The sequence below is a fragment of the Sus scrofa genome, chromosome X, assembly GCF_054392235.1.
Source record: "Sus scrofa isolate SSC_HxYL_T2T_F1_AM1 chromosome X, Sscrofa_HxYL_maternal_Yorkshire_Landrace_v2.0, whole genome shotgun sequence".
Lineage (NCBI taxonomy): Eukaryota > Metazoa > Chordata > Mammalia > Artiodactyla > Suidae > Sus > Sus scrofa.
In genome coordinates this window covers 44,158,163-44,180,335 of record NC_139401.1, presented here as the reverse complement: position 1 = coordinate 44,180,335, position 22,173 = coordinate 44,158,163, and the positions used below count along the sequence as shown (strand labels likewise).

General features: G+C 42.4%; 1 protein-coding gene across 6 annotated transcripts in view; it reads left to right on the top strand.

Moving 5' to 3' along the window:
- Positions 1 to 22,173, top strand: part of LOC102166369 (uncharacterized) — a 344,509-nt gene that overhangs the window by 121,035 nt on the left and 201,301 nt on the right. The window lies entirely within an intron of this gene.

The window sequence follows — 22,173 nt, the reverse complement described above, 5'->3', positions numbered from 1 at the left end:
GGACACACAATTTTTTGGCAGATGCAGTATATTTTTGTCTCCTGTGAATCTTCTTTTTTATTTGATGGCATTTAGCTTACTTGCCTTCCGCAAGCAAATCTGATAAATCATAGTTCACATATAACTTCAGATTTTAACGCAAATGCGCTTAGGTAACCCAGCACATAGATAACTGAAATTAGAGATCTTACGAAAAAATATGCTTGACTCTTGAAATAATTCATTGTGTTTGTGACTAGTTATTACCAAGTTGGTAAGAATGTGCTGTTAAAAAGAGCTTATTAATTGATAACCATTATCTGTTACTAGAGACTATAAATTGCAATTAATCCACAATGCTTAGGAAAGGTTTTTCTTTGGCTAATTGAGTCGTATCGTATATTCACCCCACATGGGACATAGATTTTTGAAGCTTTAAAATTCAGTAAAATATATTTATCACTAAATTTAAAATTACTTCCATTTTTAAGTTAAAAGACATCAGGATTATGAAATTCCTTAGCAATGTATATGCTCCTTAATCTTAAATGTATAGTGTTCTACAAGGATTAGATTCAATGCTTTAGTAATCCTTTTCTCTCCTTGAAATCAGTTTGTTGTCATTTGTTGAGAGGGAAACAGAAGTTTTTTTTCGTAGTTATTTTTTCATCATTTGTATTCTAGCAAGCCAGTTTACTCTATATAATTTTTTTAACTTCACACAAAATTTGAAATTAAGGATAGGTCATTTTTTTTTTCATTTTCCAATGTTTTTATTTTTTTTATTACTCAATGAATTTTATTACAGTTATAGTTGTACAATGATCATCACAACCCAATTTTATAGCATTTCTATCCCAAACCCCCAGTGCATCCCCCCACTCCCTCAACCTGTCTCATTTGGAAACCTTAAATTATTCAAAGTCTGTGAGTCAGTATCTGTTCTGCAAAGCAGTTCGTTGTGTCCTTTTTTTAAATTTTATTTTTTAATATAATGTTTATTTTTTTTCCATTATAGCTGGTGGTTGCCAAGGGGGAGAGAGAGGGAGTGGGATGGATGGGTTGCTTGGGGTTAATAGATGCAGACTATTGCCTTCGGAATGGATTAGCAATGAGATCCTGCTGTGTAGCACTGGGAACTATGTCTGGCCACTTATGATGGAGCATTGTGTCCTATTTTTTTAGATTCCACGTGTCAGTGATAGGATATGATGTTGGTGTCTCACTCTCTGACTGACTTCACTCAGCATGATCATTTTTAGGTCCATCCATGTTACTGCAAATACTATTTCTTTCCTTTTAATGGCTGAGCAATATTCCACTGTGTATATGTACCACATCTTCTTGATCCACGCCTCTGTCGGTGGACATTTAGGCTGTTTCCATGTCTTGGCTATTGCATATAGTGCTGCAATGAACATTGGAGTATATGTATCTTTTTAAGTCATGGTTTTCTCTGGGTAGATGCCCAGGAGTGGGATGGCTGGATCAAATGGTAATTCTATTTTTAGTTTTCTGAGGAATCTCTGTACTCTTTTCCACAGTGGTTGCACCAATTTACATTCCCACCAACAATGTAATAGGGTTCCTTTTTCTCCACGCCCTCTCCAGCATTTATTGTTTGTAGACTTTTTGAGGATGGCCATTCTGGCTGGTGTAAGGTGGTACCTCAGAGGGGTTTTGATATGCATTTCTCTAATGATGAGTGATGTTGAACATCTTTTCATGTGTTTTTTGGCCATCTGTATGAAGGATAGGTAATTTTTAATAGTTTACGTCTACTGGGTCTTATTAATCTTAAGTTAACCTCTCATTTAGCAAACTGATCTAGTGGACAACCAACCAAAACATATAATCTCGTTTTATTTATTCTAGGGTACTGCAATGCCCATATAGTTGTCTTCTTAAACTGTGGCATTTTTGTCACCTAATTTGGACACACAGTCATCAATAACCTGTGTTAGTTTTGTAGAAGGAAATTGAAGTACCTTAAGTCATTTGCTGAGGGATTCCTTTTAAAAAATTTTTATTGGAGTAGAGTTGACTTACAATGTTGTGTTAGTTTCAGTTGTACAGCAAAGAGAACCAGTTATACAATATACACATCCCAATTCTGTTTCAGATTCTTTCCCCCTATAGGTTATCACACAATACTGAGTAGATTACCCTGTGCTATTCAGTAGGTCTGTGTTACCTACTCATTTATATATAGTAGTGTACACACGTCAATCCCAATTCTCTTGTTTATCCCCCCCCAAAGTTTCCCCTTTGTTAACCAAAAGTTTAGTTTCAAAGTCTTTGAGTCTGTTTCTCTTTCATAAATTCTTTTGTGTCCTTTTTTCAGATTCCACGTATAAGTGATACCATATGATGTTTGTCTTTCTCTTTCTAACTTCCCTTAGTATGAGACTCTCTAGTTGCATCCACGTTGCTGCAAATGGCACTATTTCATTCTTTTTAGGGGCTGAGTAGTATTCCACTGTATCTACGGACCACATCTTCTTTATCCATTCCTCTGTCCACGGACACCTAGGTTGTTTCCATGTCTTGCTTATTGTGAATAGTGCTGCATGCCGAGGTAGTCTTATGAATTGTTTTTAAACATTGTCCTTTTAAAGTTTTAGTTGTTTTTCTTAGTTATTGTTTTCTAAAAGTCGTGGGGGAATATACATAGTTTAAGAGCAGATAGGTCTATAGGACTTAGGGAGAACAGCAGCAGTGGTCCTTAATTTCTCCCCTTCAACCCTCTCCTCTCCCAGCATTTCTGATTCCCCAGAGACAGCCACCTTCAACTGTTTGTCTTCCCTTGTGGTTTTTAGTATTTACCTCTATATTTCTTTCTTTTTTTTTTTTTTTTTTTTTTTTTGCTTTCTTTCTTTTTTTTTTTCTTTTCTTTTTAGGGCTGCACTTGCAGCATATGAAATTTCCCAGGCTAGGGGTAGAATCAGAGCTACAGCTGCCAGCCTACACCACAGCCACAGCAACACCAGACCCTAGCTGCATGTGCAACCTACACCACAGCTCAGGGCAACAATGTCAGATCCTTAACCCACTGAGTGAGGCCAGGGATCGAACCTGCATCCTCATGGATACTCGTTGAGTTTATTAACCACTGAGCCATGATGGGAACTCCCTTACCTCTATATTTCTCAATAAAATCTTTATACCGCTATTTCTTGATTTTTTTTAGTGCTATGAGTTGTTCCCTTGCCATCCCATACAAGTATACTTTCCATGTCCTCTTCTCCCAATGTAGCCATATAGAAATCTCAACTGGAACAATATTCAGTGTTTAATTATTATGACTTTGTAATATAAGATAGTCCCAGCCAAGCTGTGAAGTATACTATGACTACTTTTTTTTTCTTTTTTCTTTTTTCCTTTTTATCTTTTTTTTTTTGCTTTTTAGGGCCACACCTGTGTCATATGGAAGTTCCCAGGCTAGAGGGGTCGAATCGGAGCTGCAGGTGCTGGCCGACACCATAGCCACAGTAACGCCAGATCTGAGCTGTGTCTGCGACATACACCACAGCTCATGGCAACACTGGATCCCCAACCCACTGAGCAAGGCCAGGGATCAAACCAGCATCCTCATGGATACCAGTCGGATTCATTTCTGCTGCACCACAATGGGCACTCCTGACTTTTTTTTTTTTTCCTGCGTCACTTTTTGTTTTCCTTGGAGTAAATACTTTTCCTGTCTCTTTTGCTTGTTTAATTTTCTATCTACAAAGACTTCACCCTCAGACTCTCAATAAGTTTGAGTATCTTAGATACTCTATTGGTTTATCCTTTTTTTTCAGAGAGATCTCTCCCAAGATCTGCTTAAATAGGGCACCTTGCTCCTTAGGCCTGCAGAATACTCTCATTCTAGAATCTTCCTTCTCCGCCATCTTGGGTGTGCTTTTTGGTCTTCGTCTTGACTTGGTTTTTCTATTGCCTGTTCTAACATCTTCCTCTTTTATATTTTATTGTTTTCTGGGGTGAACACATCCTCCAGTGGTTCCTCAAGAAAGAGGGCATGGGAGGTAAAGTTTTTGAGACTGTAGGTGTTATACTTAATTCATAGTTTCACTGGATGTAGAGTTCTAGTTGGGAAATTATTTTTCTCCTTCAAGTTTTGATGGCATTGTTCTCTTGTTTTCTAGCTTCCAGCATTGCTGTGGAAAAATAAAATGCCATAATGATTCATAATCCTTTATAGGAAAGCAGTTTTTTTTTCCTTCTCTTTCTCTCTGTAGAGATGTTTTCTTTGTCTCAAGTGATGAAAACTCTGCCTTGATGTGGGTCTGTTTTTCTCCATTGTGATGAGCTCTTCTGAACTGGAATTTCAAGTCTTTCAGTTTTGAGAAATGTTCTGGAATTATCGTGTTGATGAGGTCTTCTCGTCTGTTTTTCCTTGCCCTGCGTTTGCAGAAGACAGGCATGGGAAGCAGGGATGGCTGTTACTTTTCTCCAGAAGCCTGAGAGACTTAATTTGCCTCTTAAACTATGTACATTCCCCCGAAACTTTTACAAAGCTAAGCTATCAATAAGGAAAGAACTAAAACGTTTGAAAAGGAACAATTTGTAAAACTGAAGAATTCATTAGAATACCTCGGCAAATGATTTAAGTTACTTTCATTTCCTTCTGCAAAACTAACTTAGCTTATTCAAATTTGGATCTTCTGACTTGGTCCTTTACATCTTTTTTTTCTCTTATTTAAAAAAAAAATTTCCATTTTTTTGGCTGCACACATAGCACGCAGAAGTGCCTGGGCCAGAGATCGAGTGTGAGCCAGAGAAGTGACAATGCTGAGTCCTTAACCACTAGGCAACCAGGGAACTCCATTTTTCTCTTTTTAATCTCATATGTTCTGCTCTATTTTCTGAGAGATTTTCCCAACGTTATCTTCCTAGCCTTTTATTGAATTTTAATTTTATTTTCGATAGCTCTTCAACTCTTTGTATATTCTGAATGTTCTTTTCTCATTCCATCTTGTTCTTGCTTTGTGGGTAGACTATCTTACCTCTCTGAGAATGTAAATAATCCTTTAAAATTGTTTTCCCTCTCCCTGCAAAGTTTGCTTCCTGCTTTTTTTTTTTTTCTGTTTGGTTGCTTTGTTGACTTTTTTCATATTTCTTCTCTCTGGTGACCTTTGACTGGCTAAATACATTATAAAACTTTGTTCACATGAGTAGGTTTTTCAACTGTGGGAAGCACTGTAGGATCATCTGCCTGATCTATTTCACCAGGAAGTCCTCAGTGATAACATATGTCCCCTCTTGAACCGATCCTATTCCCAGGATAGGAACCTCTCCTCTCTTGCTAGCATTTGGAAACCTCGTTGGGCAAAGGAAGCTGGCCATGTCATCATTTAGAGTGTAAACTTCTCCCTATGTTCATTATCGTATCTCGTCTGTCTGCTGTGCTTGATGTCCCCTAGTCCTGCATGTCCTTGCTGTCCTTCTCAGCCACTACAACGAATAAAACTTCAGGCTTTTGCCAGGATGAGATAAGATCTGTCTCTTGGCTATTTGGGGTGGAGGGACAGTTTGGAATCTAACTTCTTACACAGATTTTCAATGAAATCCTCTATTTTTAGCCTTACCTTAGCTGCCATTTCTACAGCTGCCACCAATCCCTGAGCTCTTAGGAAATTCTGAGGTGCAAACTGGGTTGTTTCTTGGCTTTCCCACGGCTGGCTTAGAATTCAGCTGCCTTGAGCCTCTTAAGTCAGTTACCATGTATCCAACTGTTTCCCACCTTCCATCATTTTATCGCTCTTGTCTTCTCTCTCTTCTTGTTCCCTTGGCTCTCGGGCTGATGTAACGTGTGGATTCAGTTGGTTATTCATATCCAAAACGATGCCCTCCTTTTAACTTCAATTCAATTTATAATATTCTTATGCTTTTCCGATACATTTATTTCCTTCCATTGCTCCCAGCAGCCCTCTCTCCCCTCAATCCAGCCATATGTTCAAATGTTAGAGCTCATTCATGAGACACACATACGAATGACACTTGCAGATTTCGGTGCAACTGTTGGAAGAAACCATATGTGTTTGAGTGTGCATGGGTGTGCGCGCGCACACAGAGAATATGATTAGATTAAACTCCTAGTTTACTTAGGGAAGAACCTAGAACCATCATGGAAGCAAGTTGGCCAAAGAGAACAAAGGCAGGTTCAACATTCTTGTGAGGCTTTCCTTCCAGCCTTCAAGCCAGCGTCCCTGGGAAGCTGCAGGTAACACTGAGCATGCGAAGTTGAGGTGTTTTGTTCGTTTTCTTTCTTTTTTTCCGGCCACACTCACAGCATGCAGAAGTTCCTCTGGGGTCAGGGATCGAACCTGCGCCACAGCAGTGACCTGAGGCACTGCAGTGACAACGATGGATCCTTAACCCACCGCACCACCAGGGAACTCCTGGTTGCTTTCTTTTTCGACCCAAGAAACTCATCTTTTTAAAACTCCACCACAGTACCATTGAAGAATGTACACAAATGTATGCCCTCAGACGGAAATATTTAGAGATATCCTAGAATATTAGCGGCAAGCTGGAGGGGGGATGAGCAAGTGATTCTTGAGGAAACTCAACATCAGCAAGACCCTATGCTCATTTAAAGGAAAATACTGGGTGACCGTGAAGATGTCCTTAGACATTCTCTGTACCCATCTTCCCAGGGTCCTGGAAAACCTGTTTCCCTACAGTCTGTCCGCAGGCTTCAGGAGAATCCTCCTTTTGCTGGAGTGGCTCTGATCCTAGGTTTGGTCCAAAGATCATCTAGCATTAAATTTTAAAACAGTCTTCCAAGTGTTTGACTCTAGTGCTTATGGAATATAGCCATGTTGATGTCCAAATGAGTCTTTTTATAGAAGCCGATTATGACAGCCGGTAATGTTATTGTTGACATCCTATGTTTTTTTAGTTCTAAGCAATTACTGACCCACATAAATAATACAGAAACTTGCAGTTTTAAAGAATTAGCCATCCCACTTTGCATATGGTCTTTCTCCCTGTAATATGTTTTGGTTCTTTGTAATGGAGCATGGTAGGACTCTGTGTAGTGTGGATTGGTTTACTTATAGAAGCTCCAAAGACTGTTATAAGGGGGAGTTCCCACTGTGGTGCAGCGGAAATGAATCCGACTCGTATCCATGAGGATGCAAGTTCAAGCCCTGGCCTCGCTCAGTGGGTTAACGACACAGTGTTGCCGTGAGCTGTGGTGTAGGTCGCAGACGTGGCTTGGATCCCACGTTGCTGTGGCTGGGGTGTAGGCCGGCAGCTGTAGCTCCGATTCGACCCCTAGCCTGGGAATTTCATATGCCATGGGTGCAGCCCCAAAAAGCCAAAAAAAAAAAAAAAAAGACTGTTATATGGTTCTCAAGACTTTCATGCTGCCTTGTGGTGGATGCTACAACGACCCGAGTGCTTGGTGCAAGTCTACTTGTAGAGAATAGTTTTATCATCTAAATGGCAAACATAGATGAGTTCAAAATTGAGCTCTAGTCCAATAATTAGATGGAGTTCCCTTGCGGTGCAGTGGGTTAAGGACCCAGCATTGTCGCTGCATTGGTTTGTGTTGCTGCTATAGTGTGGGTTTGATCTTTGGCCTGGGAAGTTCCACATGCTGTGGGAGTGGCCAAAAAAAAAATGACCAATAATTAGAAACAGAGTGATAGTATGTCACCAAGGTATAAATAGCTAAATAATTGGGGTTCTCATGGTAGCTCTGGAGGTTAAAAACCTGGCTAGTCTCCATGAGGATGCGGTTCGATCCTTGGCCTCGCTCAGTGGGTTAAGCATCTGATGTTGCTGGGAGCAGCGGTGTAGGTCACAGACGAGGCTCGGATCCAGTGTTGCTGTGGCTGTGGTGCAGGCTGGCAGCTACAGCTCTGATTCAACTCCTAGCCTGAGAACTTCCATGTGCTGCAGGTGTAGCCATAAAAAGAAAAAAAAAGCTAAATAATTTCTAAAATAGAAGAATATAATGTGTAACCAAAGGAGTAAGCTGAATATTCTTCATTTTTTTAGTTGCCACTCTAAATTGCTGTTCAAACAGGGACAAATAAACCCAGAAGTTTTTGTCCCAGCGGATCTTGGTGAGCTATAAGCCATTATGAGAGCAGCCACCAAAGAGGATTTGGTGGCTTAGTTCACAGGCCCAATAAGCCAAGGAAGGCTTAGCTCACATGCCCCAAAGGTTACTCCTTGCCCTGAAATTGCCTTTAGCAAGTTTCAGTGTCCCACATGTTTGGCAGTTGAGCCAAAGCTAAATAATCAGCAGTTTTATGAGTTCTTGAGGTATTTAGTCCTTTTGGCAAAATAGATTTTTCTCATTTGAAGTCAGCTCAGATGCAAGGAGTTTGGTCTAAGTCTGAGCCCTCCTATTAAGGAGTCCGCAAAGTTCATTCTCATTTTGTTCTTTGCTACAGGACGGCTGTAATCCAGTTAATATAATTCTTTCTTGAGTAACTAGTAGTATACATTTTAGAACTCTGGATCCGAAATGTAAGAAAATACCCTCAAATTCATGTTTTTCAGACTTTTGAAAGACAACACAGACACAGACTTCAAGTTGACATTTTTGAACAAACTGTACAAACTACATTTTTTGCTGCTTTGGAGTGGAAGATGATTTTTTTTTTTTTTTTGGTAACTTCTTATGTTTGTTATGTGGCCTCTGGTCAAAATTACCATTTGGACTTATATTTGCTCTCTTGTAGAAATGTCTTTCTCTCCCTTTTTAATGGCTGAATCTACACATAGCCCATGGTCCAGCAATATTTATATTTTAACCAGCTCAAAGACTAAACTTAAAAAATTTTAACCTGTACCATACATATCTCAGTTGGTGGTATACATTTCTAAATTTTTTTTTTTTTTTTTTTTTTTTTGGTCTTTTTGTCCTTTCTAGGGCCGCACATGTGGCATGTGGAGGTTCCCAGGCTAGGGGTCCAATCAGAGCTATAGCCGCCGGCCTACACCACAGCCACAGCAACACTGGATCCGAACCTCGTCTGTGACCTACACCACAGCTCACGGCAATGCCGGATCCTTAACCCACTGAGCAGGGCCAGGGATCGAACCCACAACCTCATGGTTCCTAGTCGGATTCATTAACCACTGAGCCATGACAGGAACTCCACAGTTCTTAAAGTTGTACATCACATTAAGAAAAATATTTGAATGAAAGAGCAAATACGGAATGTTTTTATTTTATTTTTTTTAATTTCTTTTTGTCGTTTTAGGGCCACATCCACAGCATATGGAGGTTCCCAGGCTAGGGGTCTAATCAGAGCTGTGGCCACTGGCCTACGCCACAGCCACAGCCACAGTAACTCGGGATCTGAGCCAAATCTGTGACCTACACCACAGCTCACAGCAACACCGGATCCTTAACCCACTGAGTGCAGCCAGGAATTGAACCTGTGTCCTTATGTATGCTAGGATCCTTAACCCACTGAGTGCAGCCAAGAATTGAACCTGTGTCCTTATGTATGCTAGTCAGATTCATTTCCGCTGAGCCACAACGGGAACTCCTAGAGTGTTTTAAATCCAAATCGTGATGCCATTTGCTGAAAGATTTATGGCTAAAAAAAAAAGAGAAGATCCCTCTAGAGGAATGTGACAATCAACTTGCCCTCTGTTCTGCATTATGCATGCTTAAGATATGTTTCATGTCTTTGGGCTACTTTCCAGTGTTACAAGGACTGAGCTTTGTTGATTTTTCTGTTTATTTTGAAGTCCCATTTTCAAAACAACCTCATAGCTGGGAAGAATCTAAAAAAAATTAGAAAATTAACTTTAGGGCATATTGTATAAGTTCCTTTCTAAAAATACTACCTTTTCAAGCTCCTTTAGATCCAGGGACGCCAGCAATTCTCAGACAGAAAACATTGCCCTCATTTTATAGATAAGAGTACTGAGATCCAATTGGTAAGCCAAGATATGCATGCGCTTTGGGGAAGATAACTTTATTTATTCATTTATTTATTTGGGCTGCACCCTGGCATATGGAAGTTCCCAGGCTAGGGGCCAAATCAGAGGTGCAGCTGCCGGCCTACGCCACAGCCACAGCAACACTGGATCCAAGCTGCATCTGTGACCTGCACCACAGCTCATGGCAACGCCGGATCCTTAACCCACTGAGCAGGGCCAGGGATCCAACCCACATTGTTATGGATCCTAGTCAGGTTCATTAACCATTGAGCCGGGAAGGGAACTCCAAGATAGCTTTAAAGTCTAGTAATCCTAAGCATGAATGTATTAAAATGACATGGCTATAGATGTCTAATTTTGAATATTTTGTTAGCATATAAAAAATGTGAAGAAAATAAAAATGTTACATATAACCACATATATGTTATTTATAACATATAACACAATTATATATAATTCTGGATAGATATATGTTCCAGATATATATTATATAGTTATAACTTAATATATAGAGATATAACTAGAACTAGAACTGTAGATATACATATAAGTGAATATATGTATATACATGTATATATTTATATGTATGTCTATCTCTATACAACTGTATTAAGGCTCATTTGACTATTTTGAACTCTGAACCATCCTAGTCTGCATTCTTAAGAACGACACCCCAAAAAATGGATATGAGGCTTGAACGTGCCACACATTTCATAAAGAACTGCCTTGGAGAATTTGACTCAGTGGACATTGATTGATGCCTGCTATGTACAAGGCACCGTGCCAGATGCTAAGGAGGTATTGAATTTCCTTTAACCAACAATCTTCAAATCTCAGTAACTAAACTCTTAAGTCACAGGCCCATGTAGTCAGCAAGTGTTGGCAGCGTGGTGGGGTGACCCAAGCTTTATCCAGGCTGCGTAGCTCCATGTGACAGACCTGCTGGATTCTCACCAAACCCAGCCTGAGTTGGAGATGGCAGAGGAAATTAGTTAGGGTAAGTTACGCACCGTGGTGCACTGGAGTCCGTTCATACAGGCTTATGAGAGCCAATGGTTAGTGTCACTTCCCGACTCTATGTTCAGTGACATCGCTTTGGTAGCTCGAAATGGGCCATGGTGGGAGTATTTATACCATGGAAATCAGCAAACTCTACAAATCAGGGTTTTCAGTTTTAGTCTGTCTCATTTAGAGATCCAGATGCTCAACACTGACCAGCACACAGCTGGTCATATGAGCTGCTTTTACAAACAATCCTAGTATCTCCATGACTTGACACAATGCATTTGTCTTTCTTACTCACATTACCATATAATGCCAGCTGACAGGCCACTGGACTCCAGGCAAAACCCAGAGATCCAGCTCCTTTCATCGTCATCCTGGAATATCTGCTTACAGACTAGGGGTAGGTGGAAAGAACACAGGCCTACCCCTTCTTAGTTTTTAATGCCTCAACCCCAAAGTGACCCTTCACTTCCATGGACTTCTGGTAGTGAGAACAAATCATGAGGCCCCACCTAGAAGCCAGAGAGACCACAAATGCTTGGCAATGGACGAAAGCAGAGGAAGTTATACTTGAAAATGACCGAAAGGCTAAGCACATGTTTGTTTATTTTTTTTCTGGATTCAGGAAGACCTGGATTTAGGAAGTACTCATTCCATTGAACAAGCCCCAGTCATGTGATGTAAATTTGACCATTCTGTTGATCAAGACAAGTCACAAGATTAGCCCACATTTAAGAGGAGGGGCAAGAAATGTCACCTGGCATTGCTGTGGCTGTGGCATAGGCTGGCAGCTGCACCTCCAATTCATCCCCTACCCTGGGAACCTCCATATGCTGCAGGTGCGGCCCTAAAAAGACAAAAGACAAAAAATATAGAAGAAAATGAGTTATGTTCTGCTTATGTTTTCTTCTAGAAGTTTTATGGGTTTTGGTCTTATGTAAGTCTTTAACACATTTTGAGTTTATTTTTGTATATAGTGTGAGAAAATGTTCTAATTTCATTCTTGTAGCTGTTCAGTTTTCCCAGCCCCACTTTTTGAAGAGACTGTCTTTTCTTGATTGTATATTCTTGCCTCCTCTGTCATAGATTGGTTGACCATAAGTGCATGGGTTTATTTTTGGGCTCTCTATTCTGTTCCATTGATCCAAGTGTCTGTTTTCATGCCAGTACCATACTGTTTTGATTACTGTAGCTTTGTAGTATAGCCTGGAGTCAAGGAGCCTGATTCCTCTAGCTCTGTTCTTCTTTCTCAAGATTCTTTTAGCTATCTACAAGATATTTAGCTATTCTTTTAGGGTCTTTGTATTTCCTCACAAATTTTAAAATTGTTCTAGTTCTGTGAAAAATACCAGTACAATGAAGCCATTAGGAAAATGATTGTAATTCCAATTATATTCCACTTGATTCCAGTGCTGCTTCATGACTCCATCATATTAAAAGAAAATGTGTCAGTATATGCTCTGCTAATTCCGAGGCAGTCTTTGTCCTTTAGATGTGTTTGTAGACGTCCCCTCCACTCTGGTGAAAACCGCTCGTTCCAAGACAAGGCAATTTTGGATGAGTTCAAGTACTTCGCCCATCAAATTAAATTGGATATTCATGCAGTTTTAATTTCTCCCTTTTTCCATCCCTTCCTGTGATTTAGGGTAGTTAGCCAGACTTCTTAATCTGCTTGTCTATAAATTTGGGCTCTCTATTCAGATAAAAGAAAATTGGCAAAAATCATTGAATTTTTTTTTTTTTCAGTGATGACCCAGCTTGAGTCAGATTTTTATGCCTCACCCATTCCCAGGAGCTGAGAGATGCTTGTGGGGGGGGAGCTTCTTCCACCCCAAAGTTCTCTCTGGGATATAAACAGCCCACCTTTCATTTTCCTTCTACCTTATTGCACTGGGTATGTTTTACTTTGCTCTGTTATTTCGTGTTTTTCTTTTACGTTAGCAGTTGGATGTTTTCTTTTCTTTTTTTGCTTTTTAGGGCTGCACCCACGGCATATGCAGGTTCCCAGGCTAGGGGTCCAATCAGAGCTGCAGCTGCTGGCTTACACCACAGCCACAGCAACACTGGATCCAAGCTGCATCTGTGACCTGCACCACAGCTCATGGCAACGCCAGCTCCTTAACCCACTGAGCGAGGCCAGGGATCAAACCTGCATCCTCATGGATACTAGTAGGGTTCTTAACACACTGAGCCACCATAGGAACTTCCTGGATGTTTAATTTCTTAAAACGTCATGAGTTATTTGCATTTGAATTAAAGCATCTTTCAAATCAATGATGAATGGCCATCCGTGTGAACTGTTGATTTGTAAATCATCGATTCAAAGCAAGACAGAACATAATTATCTGTAGGACCTCCATACTTTTACCATATAATTGCGATATTTTTAATAGCTTTATTGAGGTCGAATTCACATAAAATACGCTGCACATATTTAAATGATACAGTGTGATAAATTTTCACATATGTGTGTAGCTGTGAAACTGTCTTCACGATCAGGATAATGAACACGTCCATCACCTCCAAAACTTTCCTCCTGGCCTTTTATAATCTCCCCTTCCCCCTCCTGGTAGCCCTGCCCATCCCCACACCCATGCCCCGACTGCTAGGAAGAGGCACTATTCACTATTTCCTGGCTCTGTGTGAGCCCTGGACACTGTTCCTCCTGAACCTTTGGGGTGGTTCTTTCCCCAGCCTTGCGTAGTTTCCTCACATACACACTGATGATGGGGACGCTGCTGAACCCCTAAGGGAGGGCCCCCTCTGCCGCTCGCGTGAGTTTTTCCTCTGTGTACCTCTCTTATCTCTACACGGCAAAGTGCTGTTGCTTTGAGATCCCTGGGCTCTTGGCTCTGTGACGCGGATACCTTCTCCGGGCAGTAAGCAGAGTGTACTTCCTTTGTTTCCTCTCACTGACTTCATGTGCCTGCTGCCCAATATCTTCAAAACCATTGTTTCAAATATTTTGTCCAATTCCTGAGTTAAGATGGGGGGGGAAATGCCTCTTCTCTCTCCCTGTTATTCCATCTTGGCTACAAGAGGAAGCGCCTGATAGTGTTTTTGTTTGCTGTAAAATATTGAAAGGGCACTAAAATTTCCACTCATCAACTGTAGGAAAATATTTTTAATGAATTCAGTAAGCAGATTTGGAAGGTAAATTTAATTTCTTAGCTTCTTAAATACAAGGGCATGGGACTATTAAGAAGATTGATATTCATTATAACTGCATTTGAAGGAAAATGGATGAATTGAATAAAATGTAGAAGTAAGTCACTAGAAGACATGATTGCCAATTTCTTTGCCCTCTTCTCCCTGTTCATACACTACCTTCTCTCCAATGTCTGCCCACTCTCCTCAATTTAAACTTTACCACCCAACCCATCCATCTCTCCAACTGATAACCGCTTATCAGATGCCACTGAGTGCCAGGCATCAAATGAATTCTAAGGCAAGGAACCTCTTGTAAGGTGCTCATATATGGTGAGGGAGAGTCCCATCGTCATACAGGTGTGAAGAAAACACTGAGGCAGGAGTTCCCATCATGGCTCAGCAGTTAGCGGACCCAACTAGCATCCATGAGGATGCAGGTTTGATCCCCGGCCTCTCTCAGTGGGTTAAGGATCCTGTGTTGCGGTGAGCCGTGGTGTAGATCGCAGATGAGGCTCGGATTCTGCGTTGCTGTGGCTGTGGTGTAGACTGGCAGCTGTAGCTCGCATTGGACCTGTAGCCTGGGAACCTCCATATGCAGCAGGTGTGGCCCTAAAGAGGCAAAAAAAACCAAAAACCAAAAAACAAAAAACAAAATAAATGAATAAACAAACTTGAGGTGGGGCTGAAGAACAGATCAAGGAAAGCCTCTCCTTAGAAGGATATATTTGAAAGGGGTATAGAAGAATGAGTAGTCTTTGCCAGGCCAAGATGGGAGGGAGGAGGCATTTGAGAGACAGGGAATGAACCAGGCCAAGGTAAGTGTGGCAAAAAAGTGAGTCCGTCTTCTAGAGTGGTGAAAAACTGCTGGAGCCTAGGGGCTGGAGAGGTGTGTGACTTGGTAGGAGATTTGGCTGCAGGAGTGGCTGGGGCCAGGCTGAGAAGAACTGTGAGTGCCAAGCCAAGGAGTCTGGATTTGGATCTTCCAATAACCTGAAGTTTCAGAGCAAGGAAGGGGCATGGTCGTTTGTGGGTCCTGGACTCTCTAGGAGAGGAAGGTAGGAAGAGGGTTCTGCAGGAGGCTGCTGAAGCCATCCAAGAAAGGCTCTGTGGACTGATGGGAAAGACATTTCTGCAAGAGAATCTGCAGTGTGCCGTGACCAATTGCACACCAAGGATGAATGAGCCGGAGACCTGAGGATAAGTGCCTCTGGGTTTTCCAATTTGAGAGAATTGGCAAATGTCGTATCATTAACTAAGATGGAGACAGAAGACAGAATAGGTTTAAATTATCTCTTAGTCCCACTGAGTTTGGAATTTGGAATTTGTATGAGCCGTTTAGGTGGAGAGTTTTGGTGGCCAATTAGACCCCAAGAGAGAAGTCCGAGAGTCAATAGTTGCGGTTTAGAAGGATCAAGACTGGTTTGATCATAGCACATCAAAAAATGAGAAGGAAATTAATATGGTATTCTTATTTCCTGAAAAACTTTAATGAAGCATGTTGTACTTTAAATATCTTTCAAACAAAGATATTCATGCATGCCAATTTCTAAGTATCCCAGTGTAAGAGATAAAATTCTGCCGTAATAGTCTCCCAGTGAGCAAAGGGATTTCAGGTATTCTAATCAGCCCTGGTGAATTCTAGAAGTGTCTGTGGCATAGCAGTATTCTTTAGTGAAAATGAAAATGTCAGACATGAGATATACATGGTAATAGACTTTCTAAGCAGTGACCATTGGAAGAGAAAAGCAAGAAAGCAGACATAAGAAATCCTTAGGAGTCAGTGCTGAGCCCTTTTTCAGAGTTGCTATTTTAAGGTCAGTTCTGATTTAAATATTCCTGGTACTGAATAAACAGAGGAACTTGGGTCAGCCTGAGTCAGCCTCACACCCTCAACTGACTTCATCAACCAAGACATTCTGACTTGGCCATTTTATGAGCCTGTGAAAGTGAGATCTATTTGAGGAAGACGTGATTTGGTTTGACCTTCAAGCAATGGAAAAGCAAACACTTGCCCCTTCAGGAGGACTTCCTCAGAGGAAGCTCTGCCTCAGACAGTAGAAACCCGCTGGCATTTCTCAGGCTCCTGAGATGTCAGTAATGTTGCTGACAACGTGTGTCTTCATGAGAACTCTTTGTTGGAGCAGTAATGGTGGACACCTTTGTTGGTGCCAGGTAGTCTGAAGTTCTTACCAAGTTCTTTCCTTCCCTAACTCTCCTGGTCCAAGGTGAGCAATGTCGAGAATCATGAGAAGGAAACTCTCTTCTCCAAGGCGACAAGATCTGAGCAGAGAGAATGAAGAACTCACATTTCTTGGATCCTAATCCAATACCCCCGAACATGACAGGGTCCCATGCCTTTATCCCAAGGTCAGACATCCGAAGTCAAAACATTAAACGTCAAACATCAAATAGTCAAACATCAAAAGTCAAGCATGATACTCAGTTTTCAGACTGAGACAAGATGTGTGTGTGTGTGTGTGTGTGTGTGTGTGTGTGTGTGTGTGTCTTTCAGGGACGTAGCAACATCAAGAACCTTCCTGTTTTTCAAGTGCCACCTAGAATGAATGATTCTTCAATGCACCATAGATGACAAAGTGGCCAGGATTTGCAATCCCACACCTTAAAATTTTTCTTTTTCATATGATTGTCAGTGGACATTTAAAAATGCAGTAATAAACTCTCTTCAGGAACCTCTATACTTGCAAACATATTCCTGAGAGGAGATAATGGTGCCACTTATTCCAGAATGATTGGAAGGTATTTGAAAAGGTAGACGTTGAGCTTCAGAGAACTTAGAAATTCTTGGTAAGTGGGGCCTGTCCTTAGAACCCAGGGCTTTCCAACTGCTGGGAAGAAAAGTGCTAAAACACGATGAAAGATAGTATGAGAAAAAGAATGTGTGTATATATATGACTGGGTCACTGTGCTGTGTAGCAGAAATTGATACAACGCTGTAAATCAACTCTACTCTAATAAAGAAAAAAAAAAGACAGTGAATAGCAGCTATAGGCCACACCTATAAATGTCCAGTGCAAGTCTTCCACAATGAACCTGATGGACATGCCCAGATTGCTCAGTGGAGCAAAAGCCTTGAGCCCTTTGTATCCAAAATAAACTCTGGGTAATGGTGAGTCATCTTAAGGATGTGATAGCAAAGGTTAGAGACAAGGAGTTCACACTCAAAAGACCACCACCCTTATCCCAAACTGCTACTGATCTCTGACCTTCTACCACCAGTCACGTCCCAGCCTCCTCCTTCTTGGAATTCACGGAAGAAAAATAGGTGCGACCACCAGGTTGTGAATTCATTAACCAAGCTTGTTCCCTAGTTATTATCTGAGCCATTGGTTGGTAAAGGAGAAGGTAAGGAGCCCCAAATAAAACTCCGTCTCCTTTGCAGTTCTTCTTTATTTCTTTTCTTTGCTTTTTTGTCTTTTTAGGGCCACACCCACGGCATATGGAGGTTCCCGGGCTAGGGGTCCAATCGGAGCTATAGCCTCTGGCCTACACCACGGCCACAGCAATGCCAGATCTGAGCCGTGTCTGTGACCTACACCACAGCTCACGGCAACGTGGATCCTTAACCCACTGGAGAGGCCAGGGATCGAACCTGCATCCTCATGGATGCTAGTCAGATTCGTTTGCACTGAGCCATGACGGGAATGCCTGCAGTTTTTCTTACTTATTACATAGCCATATTTAGGGATTCTTGATTATCTATCCCAGAAGTGAGGATACCTTATAATATGCTACTTTTCTGGTCATCTTATTAGGTCTTTGCTATGTTCCAGGTTTCGTGCTAGGCATTTTATGAAGACGATTCTTACAAAAGATCCTGAGAAGTGGGTAGTATACCTATTTTACAGATGAGAAAAGTAAGAGTCCCTGGGGTTAAGTGACTTAAACAAGGGCACCAAGACTCAAACCTGGGTCTAACTCCACTGTCCTATTCTACCTTAACTCACTAAGCAAGGGCAGGGACCGAACCCACAACCTCATGGTTCCTAGTGGGATTCATTAACTACTGCACCACAACGGGAACTCCTCTACCTGGACTTTTGTTACATGTCTAACAAGTCATAGTGAGATGGTTCTCTATACTTAATCACAAAACGATGACTTCTCCTCAAATAACTTTTAAAGGGTTTTCCACTAAATAGTGTTTAGGGGTCATACTCATTCATTCTCACTGTGTGTGTGTGTGCGTGTGTGCGCGCGTGTGTGGGATTTATTTACTTATTTATTATTTTTATTTTTTTATTATTATTTTTTATTACTCAAATGAATTTATCACCTCTGTAGTTGTATAATGATCATCACAGTCCAATTTCACAGGATTTCCATCCCACAACCCAAGCACATCCCCCCACCCCCCCAAACTGTCTCCTCCGGAGACCATAAGTTTTTCAGTATCTGTGAGTCAGCATCTGTTCTGCAAAGAAGTTGGGGTTAGGGTTAGGGTTAGGGTTGGGCCACGCCCATGGCACACAGAAGTTCCCGGGCTAGGGATCCAACCCGCGCCGCAGCAGCAAGCTGAGCCACTACAGTAACAATGCTGGATCCTTAACCTTCTGCACTGCAGAAGAACTCACCCTCACTATTTAATGCAGTCTCCTAGAGGGCCAACTTTTGCCCCTGTTTGCCTGGACAAACTTTCTGCTCCAGCCAGCCGAAAATAACTTCATGTTCTCACATCCCCCCTACGTCTTGCAATGTGCATTCTTTGCCAAGAGCAGAAAGATGGGGACAGTCTACAAAAGAACTGCATGGTGTCCATCTTCTACTCATTGATGGGACAGGCAGAAGCCGAAGACATTGTTTGAAGGAGGGGCTGAGTCAGATATGAGACATTCAACATAGCTGCACGTCTACGTGTATGACCCTGGACAACAAAAGGCCATTCTCTCCATTTCTCTATAAAATTAGTAAGGCTTCAGTCCCAGGAGTCCAAGGGACCCACAGCTTTGGGTCCACTGGAGATAACTGCCTGAGAGATATACCACAATCACAGAAGGGGTCATGGCTTTGCAGAGTGGGTATGGCTGGCGTGTTACCCCCTTCGAAACACTGGAGAAACACCAGCCTGAAAGAATAGCAGGATGGTCCCTGAGCACACGTAAAACACCCCTTCAGATCCTGGGAATAGCTGAAGTGATGGGGAAGGAGATAGTTCTGGGGCTGAGGCTTAACGTATCCAGAGTTATCAAAGATCTCTGTTGGCCCCTCACCCTCTTTTGGCCAAGCCAACTGGTTGGGCTTGGATAAGATTGAGTTATGCAGTCCATTCCTTTGGGAGGCATGTATTAAATACCTAGGAAGTGCCAGACACCGTGCAAAGCTCTGAGGATCCAGAGACAAATAAGACGCAGTCCTTGACCTCTGAGGACTTACATCCTGATAGCAGGTCTACTCCTTATCTCCTCAATGGATTTTATCCTAGAGATCTCTTAGACTTTTGGCCCCAAGATCGCCACCAATGGCCGCAGAGATTATATTCTGCGCGGAGAATGCAATATAAATGCAACCCTTTGTGTTATGCGTGGAACAGCCTCACTTGGTGGCTCTGTTTGCGCCGATTCTCCACCTACAATACCTTCCCCTGCACCTGTGCCTTTCACCTCCTTCCACGTGCATCTCTGATCTGAACTTCTCTCTTCATCCTCACAACCCCTCCTGACCACAGCCTGGAAGGTGTTCCCCTTTCTTCCGACCATCTTTGGTGTATTCTATCTGTCATGATAATCTGAAAATTAAGCAAGGCCCACACAGGCCCTTTCTCGTTGAGTGTTTTTCTTTGGCTATTATTTTCGCCCTCTGTTCTTATTCAGCTTTTGGCCAGCCTGAATCTGATCTCCTTGCATGGTTTTCAGCTCTAAGGATAGGAACTGTGTCCTCCCCATCTTTCTGTCTCCCTGTAGGGCTTGCACACAGCTGAAATTCAATAGGACAAAAGAAGTAAGTGCTGTCTAAAGGGAGAGACCTCTTAAACAGTGAGACAGGCCAGTCCAAACGGAGTGTCTGTGACAAAACTCTTCCGTCAATAGGTTTTTCAGATTCTTTCAGTAGTTGACGCTCCAATGGTTATGCTAATGACAACCAAGAAAAGCACAGATGTTGGCCAGGTACCAAACTCCAGACGAATTCTAGCCCAGCTCATTCTTTTCGCCAAACTTTCTGCAAGAGCATCTAACAAGAAGAGGCTCAGGCACCACTGACTTCCCGTCCCAACTCTTCCTTGAGGGAGTCAAGCTTTTTCTTTCTCAGGTTCAAACCAAGAGTGGGAGATCCAAAGTACGGCGATCTGAGGGTCCAGGAGAAAGATGGAGAAGGAAAGAGAACAAGCAAAAGGTCTGCAAATCAAGGAAATGTTACAGCTACAGAGCTTGGGTTTAGAAACTTAGAAGAGATCAGTTCGGGTCATTTCCAATTCATTGCTGAGGTAATGTTCTTGTAAAGAACAGTTGCTTTTGGAGTTCCCGTCGTGGCACAGTGGTTCATGAATCTGACTAGGAGCCATGAGGTTGCGGGTTCGATCCCTGGCCTCACTCCGTGGGTTAAGGATCCGGCATTGCCGTGAGCTGGGGTGTAGGTTGCAGACGTGGCTTGGATCCTGCATGGCTGTGGCTGTGGGGTAGGCCGGCAGCAGTAGCCCCAACTGGACCCCTAGCCTGGGAACTTCCATGTGTTGAGAGGGCGGCCTTAAAAAAAAAAAAAAAGCCACAGTCCTGTGGGGGGGAGGTGACATTAGGGTCTTCCCAACCTCCCCAGTGTCAGACCACAAAGCCTACTAATTCTTAGTCTATGTCAATGATTTGCATTTTCTTTCCTAAATGTCCTTGTGCGGTGCTACAATCCGAGAGTCCAGGATGCTGGGGTTTTTCTCTGAGTACCTCACTCCTCTAAGGTTCGGTTTCTGATTGACTCATGGGGCTCCAGTGTCCCGGAGCAGATGGGGCAGCTTGGCCAACTCGGAGGGGAAAAGATTGACTTCAGATGAAAAACTTCTGTGTCTGTGACTAAGGACTGAGTCAGCTACCTGGTTTAGGATGTACTATTTGTCAGAAAGTCGATCTGGAGGAAATATCACTCATTCTGGCCAGAGTCATGGTTTTCGGTGCATTTTTTACTCATGAAATTCAAAAAGAACAGGGTGCCAGTTTAACCTTGGGGTTGAGGTTATGAATGAGAAAGGAAGTTGAAATTACCCAGGGGGGCTGTCCCCTTAGTCAGAGTTTCAGAGCATTCCAGACTCTTGTGTCAATGAAAGCATATTGAGCTTCCATCACATAACAAAGAGTCAAGCACTGGTCTGTTTGGAGACCCTCCCTGTCCGCCGACAGTTTGGCTCCTTTGAGCTCTCCTTCACCATCACTCCCTCCTGCTGCCTCTCTTTCCCTCTTTCTCTCCCCTTTCTCTCTTTCTTTCTTCTTTCTTCCTTCCTTTCTTTCCTCTCTCTTTCCTTCCTTCCTTGAAAAAAAGCAACGGTTCTTTTTTTGGGGGGGGGGCCTTTTTGCCATTTCCAGGGCCACTCCCGCAGCACATGGAGGTTCCCAGGTTAGGGGTCGAATCAGAGCTCCTCAAAGGTCAAGATTCAGGCCCTAAAGTGTTGCTAGTCACATCTTCATGTGGATACATAACCTGAAATAAGGTGCGGAGAGAAGGAGAAAGGGAGCAACAGGAACACTGTAGCGTAGGCGTACGTGTCACACCCCAAGTCAGAACCTTGGAGAGCTGGGTCCCTTTCGGAAAGTTGTCTTGCTTCTCTGAGGACCATGACAGTTGATCTAACTCGATGATCTCACCTACCTCTCCCCTTCCTTCCTCCCTTCCTTCCAGTCTCCTTCTTTCCTTTCTTTCTTTTCTCTAAGTGTTTGTTGAACCCCCTCTATGACTTCGTTCTATGGCATTGCGAATAGAACGGTAAATAAAGGAGCTCCCATTGGGGCACAGAAGAAAACAAACCTGACTAGCATCCATGAGGATGCGGGTTCCATCCCTGGCCTCGCTCAGCGGGTTCAGGATCTGGCGTTGCCGTAAGCTGTGGTATAGGTCGCAGATGTGGCTTGGATCCAGTGTGGCTGTGGCTGGGGTGGAGGCCGGCAGCTGCAGCTTGGATTC